The sequence below is a fragment of the Hypanus sabinus genome, chromosome 3 (assembly GCF_030144855.1).
Source record: "Hypanus sabinus isolate sHypSab1 chromosome 3, sHypSab1.hap1, whole genome shotgun sequence".
Taxonomy (NCBI): domain Eukaryota; kingdom Metazoa; phylum Chordata; class Chondrichthyes; order Myliobatiformes; family Dasyatidae; genus Hypanus; species Hypanus sabinus.
This window is the reverse complement of record NC_082708.1, coordinates 147018063-147038936: the sequence shown is the minus strand read 5'-3', so window position 1 is coordinate 147038936 and position 20874 is coordinate 147018063. Positions and strand designations below refer to the sequence as shown.

At 40.6% G+C, this 20874-nt stretch overlaps 1 protein-coding gene across 3 annotated transcripts in view; it reads right to left on the bottom strand.

Annotated features, from left to right (window-relative positions):
• LOC132391756 (chondroitin sulfate N-acetylgalactosaminyltransferase 1-like) overlaps nucleotides 1–20874 on the bottom strand; it is a 167684-nt gene that overhangs the window by 108015 nt on the left and 38795 nt on the right. For 2 of the 3 annotated variants that reach the window (XM_059965333.1, XM_059965336.1), the window contains exon 2: nucleotides 8477–8587. The exons of the other annotated variant lie outside the window; for it this stretch is intronic. The gene's annotated coding sequence lies outside the window, so the exon portion shown is untranslated. The remainder of the gene's footprint in view (nucleotides 1–8476; nucleotides 8588–20874) is intronic. 3 annotated transcript variants of the gene reach the window in all.

Sequence of the window (20874 nt, the reverse complement as noted above, 5' to 3'; positions counted from 1 at the left end):
TGCGCCTACTTGGCTGAAGGTAGTGTGTAGTGCAGAGAAATTATTAACCAAGTAAACAGGAAGGAGTGCTATTGTAAGTGTGCACTAGTAGTTACACAGGGCAAGGCTAACAGAGTTCTAGATTTCCTGAAGAACTCTGTCAAAAAAAAGAAGCCAGAATTTGCAATAAGGCAAGTCTCCTTTCTGAGCCTTAGATTATATGTGCAGTGAACACTTTAAACCATTACTTGAATAAAGTCCAAAGTAAATGAAACAAAATCTCATATTTTAACCTCCAGAACCACCTGAAAAATGTAAAATGTCTATAAGTATTTTCTAAACAAGCTAAATCTCAAAAGACTAAATTTAATAAAAATCTATTTTGTAAAATTTCAACCATCAAAATGTATATGGTTTATAGATTTATAACAAGTGAATTAATAAAAGGATTAATTTATTTTTTACCACATTAACTTTCATTTAAAAACTGATATTGGTTCCATATTACATCTTCCTCTGAACTTTCCTTATATCAGGAGAGGGCAGAGAAAATTGTCCACCTAATATTTTTCAGGGACAACCAGTACTATAATCACCAGAATAGACAGAAAGGTAACCTGAAGTGGCACAGTCACAACACAAGAACTTCAAACTCTAATGTAGACCTTGTTAGTCTATGCATAAATACAAAAACCAAGATTATCAATATTCAAAACTACAGAGAGTGGAGGCATTAGTAGCTCACCAGTAACAAAGGTTTTCTGGAATAAACAATTAAAAACCTATGGTGACAAAAATCCAATAGGAGCTTGTGTTTTAAAAAGCAACGCTGGTTTTCACAAACAGACATTTTCAGCAGGAAACTGTGTCAAGATAATTTGCTGTGCAGGGATTGGGATTGAATCCCAACAGGAAAGCAAAAAAGGGTCATGTGGTTTGAGTCAAACACAAAAATGTTTTACTGTGCAAGGAGGCACAAGCACAATTCATCTGATTAAATCTTTCCTCCTTCTTGACAGAATAACTTCTCCAGCCACATTATCCAATATCAACAGCTATATTATCCTCCATCACCATCTTTTGTTTATTCATGAGTGTACAAATATTTTGATTAGATGTATGTTTAAAGGGGATTTTACTTCTCTTACAATTTTGAATAAATATTCGGCCAACTCTTTGGCAGAATTCTCCATTGCACAGGTTTATGCTGAGAAGCTAGTTACAAAGCATAGATGGTTCCTCATGTCTGTGCATGAGGCTCCTTACAAAGGCTGCTGAGTTTCTGGAATTGAGAGTCACCAGCCTTGGCAAGGGTTGTGGAAGCTTGATCGATGGTAATATTTAAAGAGAAGGCAGATAAATTGTTGCTAAAATCCGCAGAGGTCTTGGTAACTTTGAACTCCCGAGTTGAAATACAAGAAGACTGGGAGGTGGCTAATGTTATGCAATGCAACAGTAAGAAGCTGTTGTTGAACCTTGAGATGTCGGTTTCCAGGCTCTGGCATCTCCTGTCTGATGGCACAGATGTGGGATCTCCTGATGATGTAAGCACTTTAATAAGGCATTGTCTCTAATAAGTGTCCTTAGTGGCGAGGAAAGCTGTGCTCATGATGGAATTGGCCAAGTCCATTACCCTCTGTAGCCTCGTGTTCCTATCATTATGTTCTTACGCACAGCTCAAGAATGATAATTAAACATGCTCAGTAAAACTAGTCCACCTCATGGCCAAAAGTGTTTAATCAGAAGGGAGCTTTTTAGTTACTGTTTTGGCATGGCGTTTGACCCTAAAGACATATTGGGGATTCCAGGGTATCCAGAATAGACCTGCCAGTTCCCCATTCCCAACCAAACCTTCTGATACAATTTAGAAGTGGGGGAGGGGGGAAATAAAGTAAATTGCTGGCTACTAATCAAAGAGACAAAATTCCTGCACAAATGTTTAAAATGTTGAAATCTGGCAGAAAACCAAGAACACAGAAGAAATAGGAAAACCATAAATGCTGGAATTCAGGTTTGTTCCAATGAAGGATTTCACTGGAAATATGACTTATACTTTCCTCCCTCAATGGTTCAAGGACCTGGTATTAATACTTACAGAGAAATGACTATTAACAGAAACAGGCACTGCCAAAGTGAACCATTTGTGAATAATGAAGACAGTCTGATCACACACAGAGTAGATTCAGTGTGAACAACTGACTGGAAGACATGTAGAAGCTTCATTGCACAAGTGTTAACACAGATAAAGCTGGCTCTAAGTGGACTGGTTGATCTCTACAACTATTCCCATTAGCAGAGATGCTTGCACTACATAGAGACTGTGTGACAGATTCAGATAATCATATCTTCTTGCTGGCAGAGTCATAATATTTGCAATGGACACAATATAATTGAGATACATTATTTAACTTAGACTACATTTTGATTATTTGTAAGTGGGGTCATAAAGTACAGATAACAATAAAATCACAGTGGAGTACAACAAGCAGACAGATTGTTTCTTGGATATAGTAGGCTTACCCATCCAGACCACAAAAAGGTAAATTTACACTGAAACACACTCCTCTACCCCACCCTTTTAGTGAAAGGAATTTGAGAAGAGCCAGCCCTACAATGTGTTGGAAAAGGCAAGTTGTATAAATTCTTCCAGTGTGAGTGATCTGACAGCATTGGGTGAAGGATAAATATTTCTCTAAAAACCACCTTGAGAGTGCAACATTCCTTGGGTCTTTCCTTCCACTCTGATGTTTCGATGGAGCCTCCATTTTTTTTTTTGAATTCTTGTGGTCGCGGGCCATCCAAAAAATGCAAATTTTGAATAATGAAGTACCACTCTCAAGTTTGGCCTGGGGAATTTACTTCCGGGGAACAGGGTTGCTCTTTTTCTGAGCCAAACATCCTCAACACCAGAATCAAGTTTAACACCTACATATGCCATAAGATCCTTGGAGTGCATATTGATGCCCTCTCACAATCTGTTGATTCACATTTGTCTCAATGTGCTCTGGAGATTCCACTTCTCTTTCATTTGAACCACACTGCTACATAGATCCTGGTTACAAGAGTTCCTACAAGCTGGTTGCTGCCTCCCTTCAAAATTCACCCTCAGGTATGGAGTGAGTGGGTGTGTGAGTTAGAGCAACAACACTGTAGCAGGTCCTTCTGGCCCAATTACAGCCATGTGATCACTAACCTAATAACCTATACATCTTTGGCGTGAAGGAGCATCTGGGAAACCCACGTGCTTAGGGGAAGATACACAAACTCCTTACAGACATTGGAAGAATTTAAGCTGTATCACTGGTGCTGTAATGGCATTACAGTCACCACTATGCTACCATGCAAGCCCAAATCCGTTGTTTTAGGGCAAGACATAAAAAAATAAGTAAATACTACAAAAGAAAAATAGTGAGGCAATAATCATGGACTGTTCAGAAAATCTGGTGGGAGAGGGGAAGAAGCTATTCCGAAAAGTGTAGGCCTTCAAGTTCAAGTTTATTGTTCAGTTCAAGGTACATGTTATTATCAAAGTACAGAATTCAACAGTAGATTTATACACTGCCAAATGAAACAGCGTTCCTCTGGACCAAAGTGCACAGCATAGCACTTATAACTGACATAACAACACAAAGGTAATATTACCACAAACAAACTAACAAATAATAAGGTGCATTTATGACACAAGTCAAAAGTAAACAATATGTTACTGGCATTACTTTCATGATGAGACCTAGGTGGTGGAGACAGTACAGTAGTCTCACAGTCTGGAGAAAACTGTTTCACATCCTAACAGTCTTGAAAAATACAGCACAGAAACAAGTCATTCAGTCCATCTAGTCTGTGCCAAATCATTTAAACTGCTACTCCTTGTCCTTGTCCTAATGCTACAGAACCTCCTGCCTGATGGTAGGTGGGGTGGGGGGGGGGGGTTAAAAAGAGATTGTTGGACAAATGGGAGGGATCATTGACAATGCTAAGAGCCCTGCGTATGCACTGCTCCTGGTAATGTCTGGGATGGGTGGAACAGAGGTCCAGATGATCCTCTCAGTAGTCCTCACGGTCAGGTGCATTGCAAGTCCCAGACCAGACGGTGATTCAGCTGGTTGGACACTCTCGATAGTGCTGCTGTAAAAACTGGTTAGAATTGGGGGGGGGGATGGGGGGAGTGTCACTCGTGTCAATCTCCCCAGGAAGTGGAGATGCTGCTCTGCTTTCTTGACCAAAGAGGTGGTGTTGAAGGGCCAGATGAGATTATCCATTATGCGCACTTCCAGAAATTTGTGCCTCTAACACTCTCCACGGAGGAGCCAATTATGTGCAGTGAGGAGTGGTCAGCCTGCACTCTCCTAAAGTCCACAATCACCATACGGTCTTGACCAGCTTGAGATGCAAGTTGTGTTTGCACCATCTACAGCCCCTCTACCTCCTCTCTGTATGCCATCTCGGCATCAGTGTTGATGAGGTCAACCACTGTTGTTGTAATGTATGGATCTACTTCTTTCAGAGCAATGACCCCACTCCCCAGCAATAAGTTGTCAGCGTGTGTGCATTGATCTCTGTCTCTGTCTCTCTCTCTCTCTCTCTGCAATGTGAATACACCAGTTAAAGCCATCTCCCACATGTCTGCTTTTATTTCATTGATATGTAGTTGTGCACAGGCACACCAAATTGGCAACAAGTACGAACCTGAATGTCAAAAAATATCACAAACGGCACTGACAGCTACAGGACAAAATAACAAGAGTTAAACAGCATGAGAAAGCCATTATGGACCGAACAAAGGAAAGGGCGAGTAACAGTGAAAGAGACACTAAATTTGAAATGAAAATGAGGTGGTGGTGGCTTCAGTTGGGAAAATTGATGAATTTGATAGTGCAAATGAAGGCTGGGAGTCATATATTGAGAGGGTTGAACTGTATTATAATGCAAACAATGTGGAGGAGCAAAAGAAAATCCTGTCACTTCTTAGCTTAATGGGCCCAAGAACAGAGTCTCTTATGCACCTTGGTAACCTCTAAAAAGCCAGCAAGCAAGATGTTCAGTGAAACTTACAATTTTACAAAGCCACTCTTGTCCTAAATAGCTGGTAATAGCTGGGAGATTTAGATTTTACAAATACAACCAATCAAAAGATGAAAGCATTTCTGAATACATTGCAGAACTGTGAAAACGTTCCCAGTACTGTGACTTCAGAGATGGACTTTCTGATGCATTAAGGGACAGCCTTGTATGTGGTATGCATAGACAAAGCATTCAGAAGTGGCTGTCAGAAAGATACCTAACCTTATTGTGGGCATTGACCATTGCAATATTGTTAAAGACTGCAGCAAAGGATGCAGCAGAACTACAGAAAAGGGGGTTAAAATGTGAAATGCACATAATGTCCCTGAATGGCACAAAAAGACAAAAGTGTTATCGATGTGGCAAATCCTTCCGTGATGCAAATGACTGTTGGTTCAAAGAAAAAGTCTGCAAAAAGTGTCACAGACAAGGTCACATGGAGAGAGTGTGCAAACAGACAAAAAGCACAAACGAGTGAAATGTCTCAAACACAAAACTAAGCAAATGTTTAAAGTTACCATATGTAAAACAGAATCAGACAACATAGAGTCTGAACCTTGGTAAAGTGCTTACCCGGCTGAATAAGTATGGTCTACACACAAAGAGAAAGAAATGCGAGTTTTTCAAGAATGAAATCTCATATTGTGGACACCATTGACAAGTATGGCTTACAAAATTCACAAGAGAAGACTGAAGCAGTGCTACAGGTACCCAAACCAAACAATGTGTCACAACTCAGGTCATGCCGATGATACTAAGGTAGGAGGTGTTGTGGATAATGAGGTGGATTTTCAAAGCTTGCAGGGAGATTTATGCCGGTTAGAAGAATGGGCTGAACGTTGGCAGATGGAGTTTAATGCTGAGAAGTGTGAGGTTCTACATTTTGGCAGGAATAATCCAAATAGAACATACAGAGTAAATGGTAGGGCATTGAGGAATGCAGAGGAACAGAGAGATCTAGGAATAACTGTGCATAGTTCCCTGAAAGTGGAGTCTCATGTAGATAGGGTGGTGAAAAGGGCTTTTGGAATGCTGGCCTTTATAAATCAAAGCATTGAGTACAGAAGTTGGGATGTAATGCTAAAGTTGTACAAGGCATTGGTAAGGCCAAATTTGGAATATTGTGTGCAGTTCTGGTCACCGAATTATAGGAAAGATATCAATAAATTAGAGAGAGTGCAGAGACGATTTACTAGGATGTTACCTGGGTTTCAGCAATTAAGTTACAGAGAAAGGTTGAACAAGTTAGGTCTCTATTCATTGGAGCGTAGAAGGTTGAGGGGGGATTTGATCGAGGTATTTAAAATTTTGAGAGGGATAGATAGAGTTGACGTGAACAGGCTGTTTCCATTGAGAGTAGGGGAGATTCAAACTAGAGGACATGATTTGAGAGTTAGGGGGCAGAAGTTTAAGGGAAACACGAGGGGGTATTTCTTTACTCAAAGAGTGATAGCTGTGTGGAATGAGCTTCCTGTAGAAGTAGTAGAGGCCAGTTCAGTTGTGTCATTTAAGGTAAAATTGGATAGGTATATGGACAGGAAAGGAGTGGAGGGTTATGGGCTGAGTGCGGGTAGGTGGGACTAGGTGAGATTAAGGGTTCGGCACGGACTAGGAGGGCCAAGATGGCCTGTTTCCGTGCTGTGATTGTTATATGGTTATATATGGTTATATCATTGGACTTTGTAAACTACGACTATTGGTTTCTCCCAAACATTGCTACAGTGCTGCATCCACTGAATGCATTGTTACAGACAGGAGCAAAGTGGAAATGGTCAGAACAATGTGAAAAAACATTCAAGGAAACAAAGACCAATAACATCCGATGAACTGCATATCCATTATGAGCAGTTCCATCCCTGCCCACCAGACTGGCATGCAATGGTTCCATTATGGTATTTGAGTGGTTTTGTCAGACGGTATGAAAGATGGAACTGAACACCCGATTGCATTTGCTTCAATATCATTGACGAGCGCAAAACGCAATTACACAGAGATCGACCAAGAGGCCCTTACTCTAGTATGGGGAGTAAAGAAGTTCCACCACTATCTCTACGGACAAAAGTTTATGCCAGTGACAGATCACCAGCCCGTTGTGCCCGTTTTCAGTCCTGGGAAGGGAATTCCAGTGATGGCTGCTACCCGGTTACAACGTTGGACGCTACTCCCAGGAGCCCACTCTCATGACATAGAGTTCAAGATACCAAACAACACAGCAATGCTGAGGGCTTGTCCTATCTTCCACTAATGGGAACTGAAGAAGAGAAGTCTCCATTCTGTGATCCAGTAGAAGTCTTCCACACTGCAGTGGTGGGCCAGTTGCCAGTAACAAATTCCGAAATACAAAGGGAAACAAGGGATGACCTGACATTGTCAAAAGTCTGTGAAGTCACCATGCAAGGATGGACAGCTCATGGTAACCCTACGTTTCCAGAGTTCTCAGCGATAAGACCAACCATCGGTATGTCAGAGAACGCTGATGTGTGGTTCTCGTTTTGTGGTTCCCTCTAAGCAGCGCACCAGAGTGTTAGAAAATCTACATGAAGGACACCTGGGTACAGTCACGAGGAAGAGTCTTGCGTAGATCTACGTGTGGTGGCTGGGAATAAATTATCAGATTGAAAACTTGGCCAAAAGCTATTCAGGATGCCAAGAAGTTCAAGATGCACCCCCAAAGGCATCATTACACCTGTGGGTATGGCCGTCATCACCATGGTAAAGAGTGCATAGTGACTTTGCTGGGCCATTTTTGGTCTCCACATTTCTGATTGCTGTGGATGCTCATTTTAAGTGGCCAGAGGTTACACCAATGAAGTCAGCCACCTCGGCAAAGACTGTCACTGCCCTGCGGAACATCTTTGCCAGAAACGATTTAACAGAACAAATTATGAGTGACAACGGACCACAATACACATTAGAAGAATTCCAGCTGTTCATGAAGAAAAATGGTATCAGATATTTCAAGTTAGCTCCTCACCGCCCAGCAATGCATTGGTTGGCTGAAAGATTTATCCAAACCTTCAAGAAGTTCATTAAAACAATGGACAAGGAGGACATTTCTTCACAGCACAAGGTGAACAACTTCCTTTTTGTGTATCGGAACGCTATTCATTCGATGACAGATCGAACACCTGCAATGCTGTCCATGAACAGGAATCTGAGATCTCCTATAGACCTCCTGAAGCTAGATCTATGGAGGAAAGTGTAAAATAAACAGTTCAATCAGTTAGCAAGTGAAGCAACAAGGAGCTTCTAGATTGGACAGGAAGACCTAGAGCAAGATTACTGAGAAGACTCCTGGACAACTTATGTTCACAGTTGATGTTGGAGATCATACATGGAGACATCATGTGGACCAGATACTGAATGCTCAACCGAAGAACACACCTGAGTCGACTGCATCCAACAAGACGGACACATTACAGTCAACTGGACTCACCTCTCAATGATGATGTCACGAACAGCAATGTGACACTGGAAACCGGGAACGCCGTCTTGGACAAGACACACACTCAATCAGATGCCACGCTACCGGTCCAGAGGCGCTATCCTGAAAGAAACCAAAAAGACTGAACCTTTGGAACTGTGAAGTTAGTTGTCATTGTGTAAGCATGCTTATTTGGAATATGGGTTTATGAAAGTGAAATTGAATGTTTTGTACATATGCCATTTATGTTGCATTGTTCTAAAGGGGAGGACGTGTAATGTATGGATCTATTTAATTTAGAGCAATGATCCACTATGTTATCTGTGCATGCGCTGTTGTCTACGTGTGTGCATTGCTCTCTCTCTTACTGAAATGTGAATACATCAGTTAAAGCCATCTTCCACATGTGTGCTCTTATTTAACTGATATGTAGTTGTGTACAGACACAACAGTTGTGTCATCAGTGAACTTGATGATTTGGTTTGAAGTCGATCTAGCAGTGCAGTCATGTGTCAGCAAAGGGCTGGGCTCACATCCCGGGGGGGCATCAGAGTTCGGTGTGATGGAGCAAGAGGTGCTGCTGCCAATACTGTTGTCTTTCTGTCAAGAAGTCCAAGTTCCAGTTACAGAGAGAGGGGTTGAAACCCAGTGGGGATAGTTTACCCACCAGCTTCTTAGAGAGGATCGTATTAAGTGTCGAGCTAAAGTTGACAAGGACCACCCTGACATATGAAGCATGATTTTCTAGGAGTGGAGTGTTGACACTATGGCATCATCAGTGGACCAATTTGAGCAATAAGCAAACTAGAAAGGGTCCAATGAAGCAGGGATTTAATACGATCCATAATCAGCCACTCAAAGTATTTCATTATTGTTGAGGTCAATGCCGACTATATTTACTAAGGCAGGTTACTGCCTCCCTCTTGCACACTGGGATGATGGTTGCCATCTTGAAGCCTGTGGAGACAGTGGACTGTTCCAGAGAGATGTTAAGGGTGTCTGTTAGAACCTCATTTAGCTTGGCTGTACAGTCGCTCAGCAACCAACCAGGTATATTATTGAACCACACAGCTTTACGTGGGTTGACCCTGGCTAAGGTCTTTCTCTCATCAGTTGCAACCAGACAGAACGGCTGCTCCTCGGGAGGAGGAGGGACCTTTGTTTCATGCATCAGATTGTGTGCAAAAGGCTTTCAACCCATCAGGAAGAGAGGCACGCCTGCTGTTGACGTGCATGGGCGACTTGTACTCCATTATGGTCTGAATGCCCTGCTATATGTGCCTCTCTCCTGGCTCCTGTTCTTCTTCCCTGATGGTAGTAACAAGAAGAGGGCATATTCTTCTTTAACGGTCCTTAAAGATGGATGCCACCTTCCTGAGGCACCACAGTTGGAGGTCGTTCCCAATGGTGAGAAGGATTGTGCCTTGGTGGTGCTGACTGAGTTTACAACCCTCTGCAGCCTCTTTTGAACCCCCACATTGGAGCCTCCACACCACATGGTGATGCAGCTAGTCTCTCCGCAGTGCATCCGAGGCACTAAATTATTCTGCACAGCCATTCCCAAATGCAACTGTTTGCATAATGGGCAAGTGTATCTTCAGCTTACAGCAGTTCAATTAGCACAAGATGTGCATAGAATCTGGTTTTTAAAGTCTCCCCCCTCTCCTACAAAAAGAGAATAAATGGAACCGTCAGCAACAAATAAATCACAGACCTAAGCAAGGAAGCATCAAATATATTGGGACCCAATCTCCAGTAGTCCACTGGGAGTTATTGCCCACACTTGTTATTACTATTAGATACTGATCTCCAGAGAGCTTTAAAGTGCTCCATTTAGTTGAAACTGCAGTAATGCTTTTCTGTCCAGTTTAACAGAAATTGTGTGTTATAACAGTGCAGCTTTTGACCAGATTGAAAATTGAACCAGCATTGAAACAGTCAGCAGATGAGGTATTGCACTGGAATACAGATTTCCAACTAGCAATGATATCTACACCTAGTTAGAATGAGCAGGAGAACAGATGATGAGCAGGGAACCATTTTCCCTCTCCGTTCAGCACCCAAGGGAAAAGTGCTGCTCAAAACCAAAAAGTAAACTACTAAGGAGGAAAAAAATCCACAGGCCAGACAACACGTGGAATCACATATGCTTTATATCATTTGTGGCTTTAGCTAGACATAACTCACTTGTGACTTTATCATTCCTGACAAAGGGTCACAGTCTGAAACACTTACTGTCTTCTTCCTTCACAGATGTTATACATATTTAACATTTTTTAAAATCATGCCATTAACCATTCTGTATTATAAAATTGATTCTACTAAGTAATTAAATGTATCTTATTTTAGTTGTATGCCATTTTTAATTAGTGTAACAAGCTTTGGAAAATTTAAAGCCAATGCCAATGTATTTGTTAACAAAAGCTATCATAAAATCAGTTTTTCCTTCTCCTGCAAGTTTATTATCTTTGAACAAAATGATTTCCAAATGTGCTTTTCTACTTTCCCTACCCAACAATTTCAATATTCAGAACTTCAGTTCCAATCCATCAATGACACCCACATTCCCTAAAAACAGGGAAGCAATTACTGCTTTAACCAATTCTGTTCTGTAAGATCCCAGGGAAAGTACTGTACAGTAATCCTAAAAGTGAATCAGGATGCAAATACATCATTGAAAAATTATGAAGAAAGCTTGTTCCTGCAAAACCAATGCTTTTTGATAAAGTACAGTTATCACTGCACTTCCGAAGTTCCCCAGCAATAGCAAACAAGCAGCTGAGGTCATTAGAAATAAACACTAATTAAAAATCACAATAAGTTTGATATACCAATGCCAAGTAGTTATAATGAAGTTATATTAAAATATAATTTGAGTCATCAGTTTGAGTAGTATAGGGCTCCAGACTTTTGCAAGGACAATCATGTTTTAGTGAAGTATCATTCAGATAAGAAGAAAATACTAAAGAAAACAAAAAACAGAGAACAATTTGCAGCAAAATATAATTTATATATTTAAATATTGTGTAATAATAAGTTATGATTGGTGGAAGCAAGCTGTACATCAGATTACATTTGCATTTAATCTGATGTCTAATACATTAGATTAAATGCAAATTTAGGAAAGAGATATAAGCTTCATACAAATACCTCAGCAGGCTTTTTCAATATCAGTCATAAAAATCACCAACTATAAATCAATATTCAACTACTTATCCCATCTAAATCTGATGATAAAATGGATTGCAAAGAGTAAAAATGATTCAAGCTATGTGTCTAAGCAGATTTCTACAAATTCTATTCATCCAATATAAAGATTAAATATGGCAGAGCTGAAAAGGTGGCTGAATCTTTCAAGAATATAATCGAAGTTCATTGGAAAAAAAATAATTATTTATTGTTTTCTCATGTGATAGATGTTCATTGTCCTTGGTTGTTTGGTAAGCTAGCTTTCCAAATATAGCAGCTGTCATTTGAAAGATCAAAAACAATAGTAAGTAAACTTCTAGCTAACAGCTTATTTCATTTCTGGTCACAAAATGAAATCAGTTCTTAAAGTGTAAATGGAAAACAGTAATCAGCTTGAAATTAAAACAAGCTCTCTCCATTGAGCAGCTTTGCAAACAAGCTCGGTAGATAGAAGATGCTCTGTCTGTAAAAGTAAATGCTAGCTCACTACATGTGCATTATTACTGCTCAAAGTGTACACCTTAATCTCGTTATATGCATCGTCAGACCATACGGATTCATAGTTATGCGAGGAACCTATTTCTACCAACATCTCCTACTATGCGTCCAAAACTCAGTTATGTGAGGAGCACTGCCATCCCGCCAATACAAGTCACATGCGCACGCCTCACAGTCTCACTGTTGGGATGAGAAGTACCGCATTCCCGCCACTACAAGTCAGGTGTGTGCGCCTCACAGTCTCACTCCCGCCAGTATCGCATTGGTTTTGGCAAGGTGTGGATGTGCGATCTTGCGCTTTTCATGCAGAGAACCGCTTTAACACTTGAAAAAAAATTGGAAATTATAAACAGCGTGGCATCAGCTGAAGGTAACACAGCTCTGGGATGCTACTACCGAGAACAGAACCTTGCCTTTAAAGTTCTTTCGTTGCTTGACAATGTGCCAGCCCATCCTAAACATTTGGATAGCATTCATCCTAACATAACAGTGCATTTCCCGCTGCCTAACACAACATCGCTGATTCAGCCACTCGACCAAGGTGTGATCCATATTCAAGGCATTTTTTTTAAACGGTCAACTATCTCTCAGATGCTGCAAGCAACAGACGATTTTGAAAATCCCAGGAGTTTACCAACGGTGAGGACTGGTGAAAGTTTGAACACTTGGCACTATGGCGATGGACATGGACCCAAGTTTAGAACGGAGTCAGCATTTCAATCATTCCCTGCCGTCAACCCTTCTTCCCTACAAGAAAATTTATGCTGAAAAACAAAATGCTGCCAAGCAAACAACCCTCACCACTTTCTTCAAACCGGTGTCATCTTCTGTCAGCAGTTCTAAGAGTTCTGTGAGTCTTCCTTCATTCCTTGCTGTGCTTGATATGATCCCAACGCCAGAACATCCACACATCTCCCAGAGCAAACACACCTGCCACTGTTGGTGAGTACTGTACACCCTAGTATGTTAACCTTCTATGATTTATTACATTGAATATTACCTTAAATTGATGAAATATAATACGAAAGTTGCCTTGTGGTACTGCTTTTGTGTCATATTGGTATGAAAATGTGAATATATTACAGATAAAACATATTTAGGAAGCCCTCTGGAACGCATCCCTATTTTCTCCATTTAAATAATTATTCACATTAAATGTTTTCACATTATGTGTCAACTGCGAGTAACATCCCCACATATAATGAGGATAGGATGTAGTTGTTTAATTTGGACAGTTTCAAACAGACAAGCTGACTCTCAAGTTGCTTACTTCAAGAAAGCTTACAGAACAGACAGATAATATCACTTAACATATTAATAACTGATGTGTTTATAGCTGGAAGGCTCAAGGAAGTTAGAATCACAGCATTTACAGCCTTAGTGGAGGTCTATGTCTCCAGAAAATACTTATAGACCATTTGTGTTGAAAGGGTATCTGAGGAAATGTTAAGTGTGTGTGAAGTCACCCAAATGATAGAAAAAGGGTATAAATATTTAGGCTTATTAAGAATGGGATAAAGATCATCAAGAAATATGGAAGAAAGAACGGTGAACTTGAATCCATTCATCTAGCTTTGGTTTCTGCGATGGATGACTTTTTAATAAAATCTATTGTGACATGTCTTCTTAGTTTATAGGAATTGTATCTGTGTTTAGGAAATCTTTTACCCTTCATGGTTTGTGTTTTTTTGGATTAAACATGCACCACTGAAAAGAAAGGAATGGTGTTTTAAACTACTTTGTTAGCTGGAAGTGTTGGCAGATAAACTTGATGTGGAGAATAAACAGGGAATTAAACTAGTATTTGAAGACTGAGTAGTTACAGTATAATTTCCCTTTAGTGAAAGTACTAGAGGATATTTATATCCAATAAGGCTTAAAATCTTCGCCTGAGTTTATAACATCATGGTCAGCAAACCCAATACCATTGCACTCTGCTTTCATTTGGCAATAATAATAATACCAGAAACGTCTACCGAAGAATGTGGCAGAGTCCCCTCTCCAGTGCTTAATTCTAGACTAGGAGTCACAATTTGAAGTCAAGAGTTCAAATGCCACTATAACAAGTACTAAAATTGAATTCTATGAATAAATTGCCTGCTAAAACCATAGAGAAAAAAAGATATACCTCACATAGGACTTAAAACATTACAGAAAGAAGTGGTTCAAGAACATGCTTCAGTTTAAATAAACTACTTTATCTTCAACTTTTCAAGCAGCTTCTGCCAAACAAGACGGTTGGGTAAAATTAGACAATGCTTCTTCAAATAATTAAAACTGTTAACAACCTTCCTAATGTCGCTTTATAAAGCTCTTTCTTTAAGAAAAAGGGTAACATTTCTTTATACTATTTGAAAAAGAGTGCTATTAGTCTTCCCAGTGTAACATCACTGTTTCAGTGGTGAATTGTTGTATTTCTCATGTCTTCACAGGTGCACCTAAAGCTCATGCCTCAGGAATCAGGCTTTACAAGCTGACAATACACAGAGCACTCTGCCAGTTAGTGGGGAGTGTGCTCACGTGGAATGAATGCATCCGCAGAAAAAAGGGGAAAAGATTGCATAACACCCCCAAAAGGTATAAAGGAAGCTGCACAATCTGCTGGAGAACAGTGCAACAGGAGCCATCCTCCTTGTGCAAGACAACTTCTGGTTAGAGGTTGCATCTGAGTAACACAAGGCAATTTCTCCTGAATGGCTAGGTTTTGTTGGGAATGCAGTCAAATGTCCCTACTAGCTCCAAATACTAATGTGAAGGTTTCCCACCAGAACAGCTTTTGAGCTTCATGCAGCAGTGACCAAGACCCTTCAGCAGGACTGGACACTTTTTCTTACTCAGTTCTCGAGTACTTCCGGCATTTCTGGCCACCCAACTTTGAGGAACAATCTGCTGAAACCACTTGCACATGAGGTGACTGGGATCCCATTTTCAATCAATCCACTCAAAGTTTACTTCGGGAGCTGTGTAGCTTGTGAATGCAGGAAAAACATGTCTGTCCATTCAATTCATGCTACTGATGAGTCAGAAGTTGTACAGGGGAAATGGGGGGTTCTTTGATCCACTATGTCCTTTCCAGCCCTTTTTCCATCTAGACCAGAGATTCCCAACCTGATGTCCCTAGACCCCTTGCTTAATGGTATTGGCCCATGGGATAAAAAGGGTGAGAATCTATTTCCCCAAATCAGGACTATATTCTTCAATGCCATCACTATTTAGTGTCTGTCTGAATACCTCTTAAAATAGTATGTAGAAATTGTATATGAACATTTGCATGAGTAAGATATGACTCCAAGTGAATAGCACCAGTTAATATTTCAACCAGTGCCTGAAAATCCTGCTGGAAATACATTTTGGATGTCAGAATCAGAATCAGGTTTATTATCACCGGCACCTAACGTGAAATTTGTTAACTTGGCAGCAGTTCACTGCAATATATAATATAGAAGAGAAAAAATAAAATAATAATAAATAAATCAATTACAGTATATGTATATTGAATAAATTAAGAAATTGTGGAAAAACATAAATAATATATATTTAAAAAGTGAGGTGGTGTTCAAGGGTTCAATGTCCATTTAGGAATCAGATGGCAGAGGGGTAGAAGCTGTTCTTGAATCACTGAGTGTGTGCCTTCAGGCTTCTGTATCTCCTACCTGATGGTAACGGTGAGAAACGGCATGTCCTGGGTGCTGGAGGTCCTTAATAATGGACGCCGCCTTTCCGAGACACCGCTCCTTGAAGATGCCCTGGATACTTTGTAGGTTCGTATCCAAGATGGAGCCGACTAAATTTACAACCTTCTGCAGCTTCTTTCTGTCCTGTGCAGTAGCCCTCCCCGCGCGCCCCCCCCCCCCCCCATGCCAGACAGTAATGCAGCCTGTCAGAATGCTCTCCACGGTACATCTATAGAAGTTTTTAAGTGTATTTGTTGACATACCAATTCTCTTCAAACTCCTAATGAAGTACAGTCCCTGTCTTGCCTTCTTTATAACTACATTGATATCCTAGGACCATGCCCGATCCTCAGAGATCTTGATACCCAGGAACTTGAAGCTGCTCACTCTCTCCACTTCTGATCTCTCTATGACGATTGGTAAGTGTTCCTTCGTCTTACCCTTCTTGAATTCCACAATCAGTTCTTTTGTCTTATTGACTTTGAATGCCAGGTTGTTGCTGCGACATCACTCCACTAGTTGGTGAAACTCATTCCTAGAAGCCCTCTCATCACCACCTGAGATTCTACCAACACTGGTTGTAGCGTCAGCAAGTTTATAGATGGTATTTGAGCTATGCCTAGCCACACAGTCACGTGTATATAGAGAGTAGAGCAGTGGGCTAAGCACACACCTCTGAGGTGCGCCAGTGTTGATCGTCAGTGAGGAAGGAGATGTTATCATGAATCCACAGATTGTGATCTTCTGGTTAGGAAGTTGAGGATCCAATTGCAGAGAGAGGTACAGAGGACCAAGTTTTGTAACTTCTCAATCAGGATTGTGGGAATGATGGGATTAAATATTGAGCTGTAATTGATGAACAGCATCCTGACACAGGTATTTGTGTTGTTCAGGTGGTCTAAAGCTATGTGAAGAGCCATTGAGATTGCATCTGCCATTGACCTATTGTGGCAATAGGCAAATTGCAATGGATGCAGGTCCTTGCTCAAAACATTTCATCACCGTAGATATGAGTGCTACTGGGTGATAGTCATTAAGGTAGTTCACTTTATTCTTCTTAGGCACTGGTAAAATTGTTTCCTTTTTGAAGCAAGTGAGAACTTCTGCCTTAGCAGTGAGAGGTTGAAAATGTCCTTGAATACTCCTGCCTGTTGGCTGACACAGGTTTTCAGAGCCTTACCAGGTATTTCATTAGGATGGTGTATATCACTTGCAAATATTTGGTGAGCGTAACACGAAATAAAACATCCAGTCTATTTTCCTAGACTAAATAAAAAGATGGTCTAAAGAATTTGAAATAAATATCCCATGACCTTTGATTTTGGACTGTTCTCCGAACCAATTAGGTCTCCTAATGTTTTTTTTTCCAAAGGGCTTCTTTGGTGACTATAAAGAAAAAGGTTCATTAATGCTATCAAGTCAATTTCAGGAACCTGAAATCTGAGGGTATCTTGATTCGTTTCCAGTCATAACACTAAAATAACACTCAGTGTTATTATCCCTGCAACAAAATATTATGGTTCCTTTCTAAGATTAGCTGGGTATACAACTGAATGTTGCATTTGAATCACAACCTGTGGGAGAACACGTAGTTAAAAATGAAGCCAAGTATCACATCATGGTTTGGCGAGAAATCATTCATCAAGAAAAAAAAAAGATAAGCAGTATTTGGACTATGCAAATATTTTAAACTCTATTCCAGTCAGGAAAGAAAGTGGATTCAGAAATCTACTGATTAGGTATCCCCTTGGGAACACTTGCTTCCACTTTGGTTCTGTTGGTGCCAAGGGAAGCAACTGCACCTCTCCACTTATGGGGCAGGTGGAGCATGGCAGGATTGTGAGTTAACATGCTTCTGCCTTTTGTACTAGGCTTCCTTATGCTCCCGATGCACAAACAACATGTTTCCTATGCTGCCTACAAACACTGGGCATATATTCATGCCAACTCCGAGAGAAATACAAGGAACAGTACCACCTCGCTGAAGTCTTTGACTCCATAAACAAGGAAGTTCTGTGAAGCATTCTCCTCAAATTCAGCAACCTACAGAGACTAGTCTAGTTTATTTTGCTTCATGGAAGGTATGATTCTAACCATGAGGTCTAAATTGAAATCTGGTGTTGTCTACATAATTCCACTGTCACCTTTTTTTTAGAAAAACACTTCTCACCTGAATGATTCACCTTAATTTCAAAAGGGTTCCTAAAGGGAGCAGCATTTATCTATTGGGCGAATGGAAAAATGGTGAGACTTGATGAGTACACTTGAGATCACTATAACTATATTGAGCTGCAGTGTACACATACCTCCTTTTCTCTCTTTCTCAAACACACACAAAATACTGGGTAAACTCAGCAGGTCAGGCAGAGGAATATCTCAGGTTGAGACTCTTCATCTAGATCAACTCCCTCAACTATTTCAACTTCCTCCTCCTATTCTACCCCATTATTCAGTCAGCCCCTGTTACAGCTATTAATTGCCCTCATGTACTCAAACTGATGGATGGAACTTTCTGACCAAGCAGCATCAAGCATTGGGAACTTGATGGCCATTTAAGCAAATATTGTGATTACTCACAACTTTCAGAAAATGCACATTCATTGAAATTAACTCCAGATGCAAAGGGGAGAAAAATATCTGTGATTTTTCCATCAAATTGAATTGTGCTAGCTTCTTTTAACTGTGAATGTTGCTTTAAAGCCAAAGATGTGCCTAGGGTTTCATGTTTATAACCAAAGTGCAAGCCAATCTTCTTAAATTAAGATAAAATCAGCAAATGGTTTGGTGTGGTTAGTGGTCTTGAACTTGTAACTACTTTTTTTTCTCCCAGATTAGCAATCTTTTCCAACAGCAATTCCAGAACGCACAGCAAGTTCAACAGGAAACAGGTCATTACACAACCAGTACATATTGACAATCATCTTGATGACTCCCTTCCACATGTTTCCTTTCTCATACATTCCTTTTCCCCAGGTCTACAGTAAAATCCGGTGTCAAACACACTGCATCATTCCCCCTAGTTGTTTTTAAATAACAAGCTGCACCTGACCTCACGAGGGTTGACCCAGCAGCAATGTGAAATATACTCCGAAGAAGATCATCAATACAAGCAACTAGTCATGGATACACCAAAAATTCAAGAGCTCTGGTACATACTCCATTATAGGACACTAGAAAGCCTCCACACCAGCTCATGGAAGTAGCATGGACTGAAATGTTGTATATGTACTGATAAATTGTACACAATGATGGAATTGCTTCAGGAACAAAACTCAGTGTAAATGTGTCAAGGTTCTTCAGGCAACATGTAAACCAGAAGGGCAAAATTGCAGGAAAAATTGAGACAACCAGAGATACTCCCATCACAGAGTGACAAATACGTGCCACTGCCAAGGAATGGAGATACAAAGGATGAAGCCCACATTGAACCAAAGCCTGTCATGGCTGAAGGCCACCACACGCCAGATCAAACAAGGCCACGACAAAAAATATTCCATATCAGAAGAATGGACAGCACTTCACCAAGGGCCCTGACTTTAGGCATAGAAATATTAAAGAAGACAGCAATAATCTTGGAGAAAAAGAATAACCGAGTTCAGCAACAAGACCTGGAAGAACAGCAACAAGTCTAGAAGGACAAACTATGGGGAAAAGCATCAAGGTAAAGCACAAAAGAGACATGACATTTTGGAAAATTCACATTCATTATTAGTTGGATCAGAGGTTATCTAACTTTATGTGAAGGCAGTCCATTTTAATCAAGTACTTCACTGTACAACGGAATAATAAGCAGCTACTTATAAATCCAATTGGAAGAGCAACTTCTTTGTTTAAACCCTGAAAGCCAGTGTCATAAGTTGAAATTCCATGTAAATTTCACATTACATTTCAGTGTAATCTGGGCAGAGGAAAAATGTACTGCTCTCTACAGTGGACCCATGAATTGTGGCTTGGTATGGCAATTCCATTGCACAGGAATGCAGAGACTTCAGAAAACTATGGACATAGACTGGTGCATCATGGGCACAGCCCTCTCAACCACTGACAGCATCTACAGGAAACAAAGTCTCAAGAGAGTGATAAATCCAGCTCCTTTGCTATCAAACAACTCATTGATGGGGTAGACCTGTAGTGCTTAATGTTCTTGATAACCAACAGTGCCTTGTGATTGTAAAAAAGACAAAGGACGAGTCAATGCATGCCATGAATAGCCTCTCGATGCTTCTTGATGGTGGATGTCAAAGCCACCAGGCAGTAGTCAGTAACGCTTGTTAGTTTGGTATTAGGAGACATTGATCTTCTTAATGAAGTTGAGAACCTCAGATTAAAGTAGGCAGAGGATCTAGGGACATATCCAGGGACACTGTCCAGGCCAGATACTTTCTGCAGGTTCAGTCTCCAGAAGACTGACCTTGTATCCTAATGGTGACCATGGGCTCAGGTGCATTGGAAGCTCAGGTGGTGGTGACATTCCAATCCTCTTCTATTCAAAACATGCAAACAGTGTATTAAAGAATGTGCTGTTATCAGTGATACTGCATGACTTTATTTTGCAACCTGTTGCAGCATACAAGCCCTGCCATAAATGGCAGCTGGTCTGAGACTTGACTTTGGACTGGTACAGTATTGTCTCTTAGCATCCCTGAGAGCTTTCCAGAGGTTTGATCTTGATTTCTTGTAAAGGTCAAGGTCACCTGATTTGAACACTGCAGACATAGACTTCAGGAGGGAGTGGATCTCCCAATTTATCTATGGTATGCTGCTTGGGAACAGCCAAATTGTCTGTGAAGATTTCAACAGTGTAACTGGGTAAGAAGGGGCAGCAACAGGGAATGTTAAAGATGCAAAAGGACAATTTGTATTGAGAGGTTTTGGAACCTCAGCACAGATCACACAGCACTCCAAGTTACAGCCTCTGATTGTGGTCACAGAGAATAATGGAGCTGGTGGCTAAGGGAGGGAAACCTTGTTTTCTGCTCCATAGCTACTCAATGAGTGATGTTTCTTACTTATCCTACTGTCACCAACCCCATTCAGCAATTGACTGGT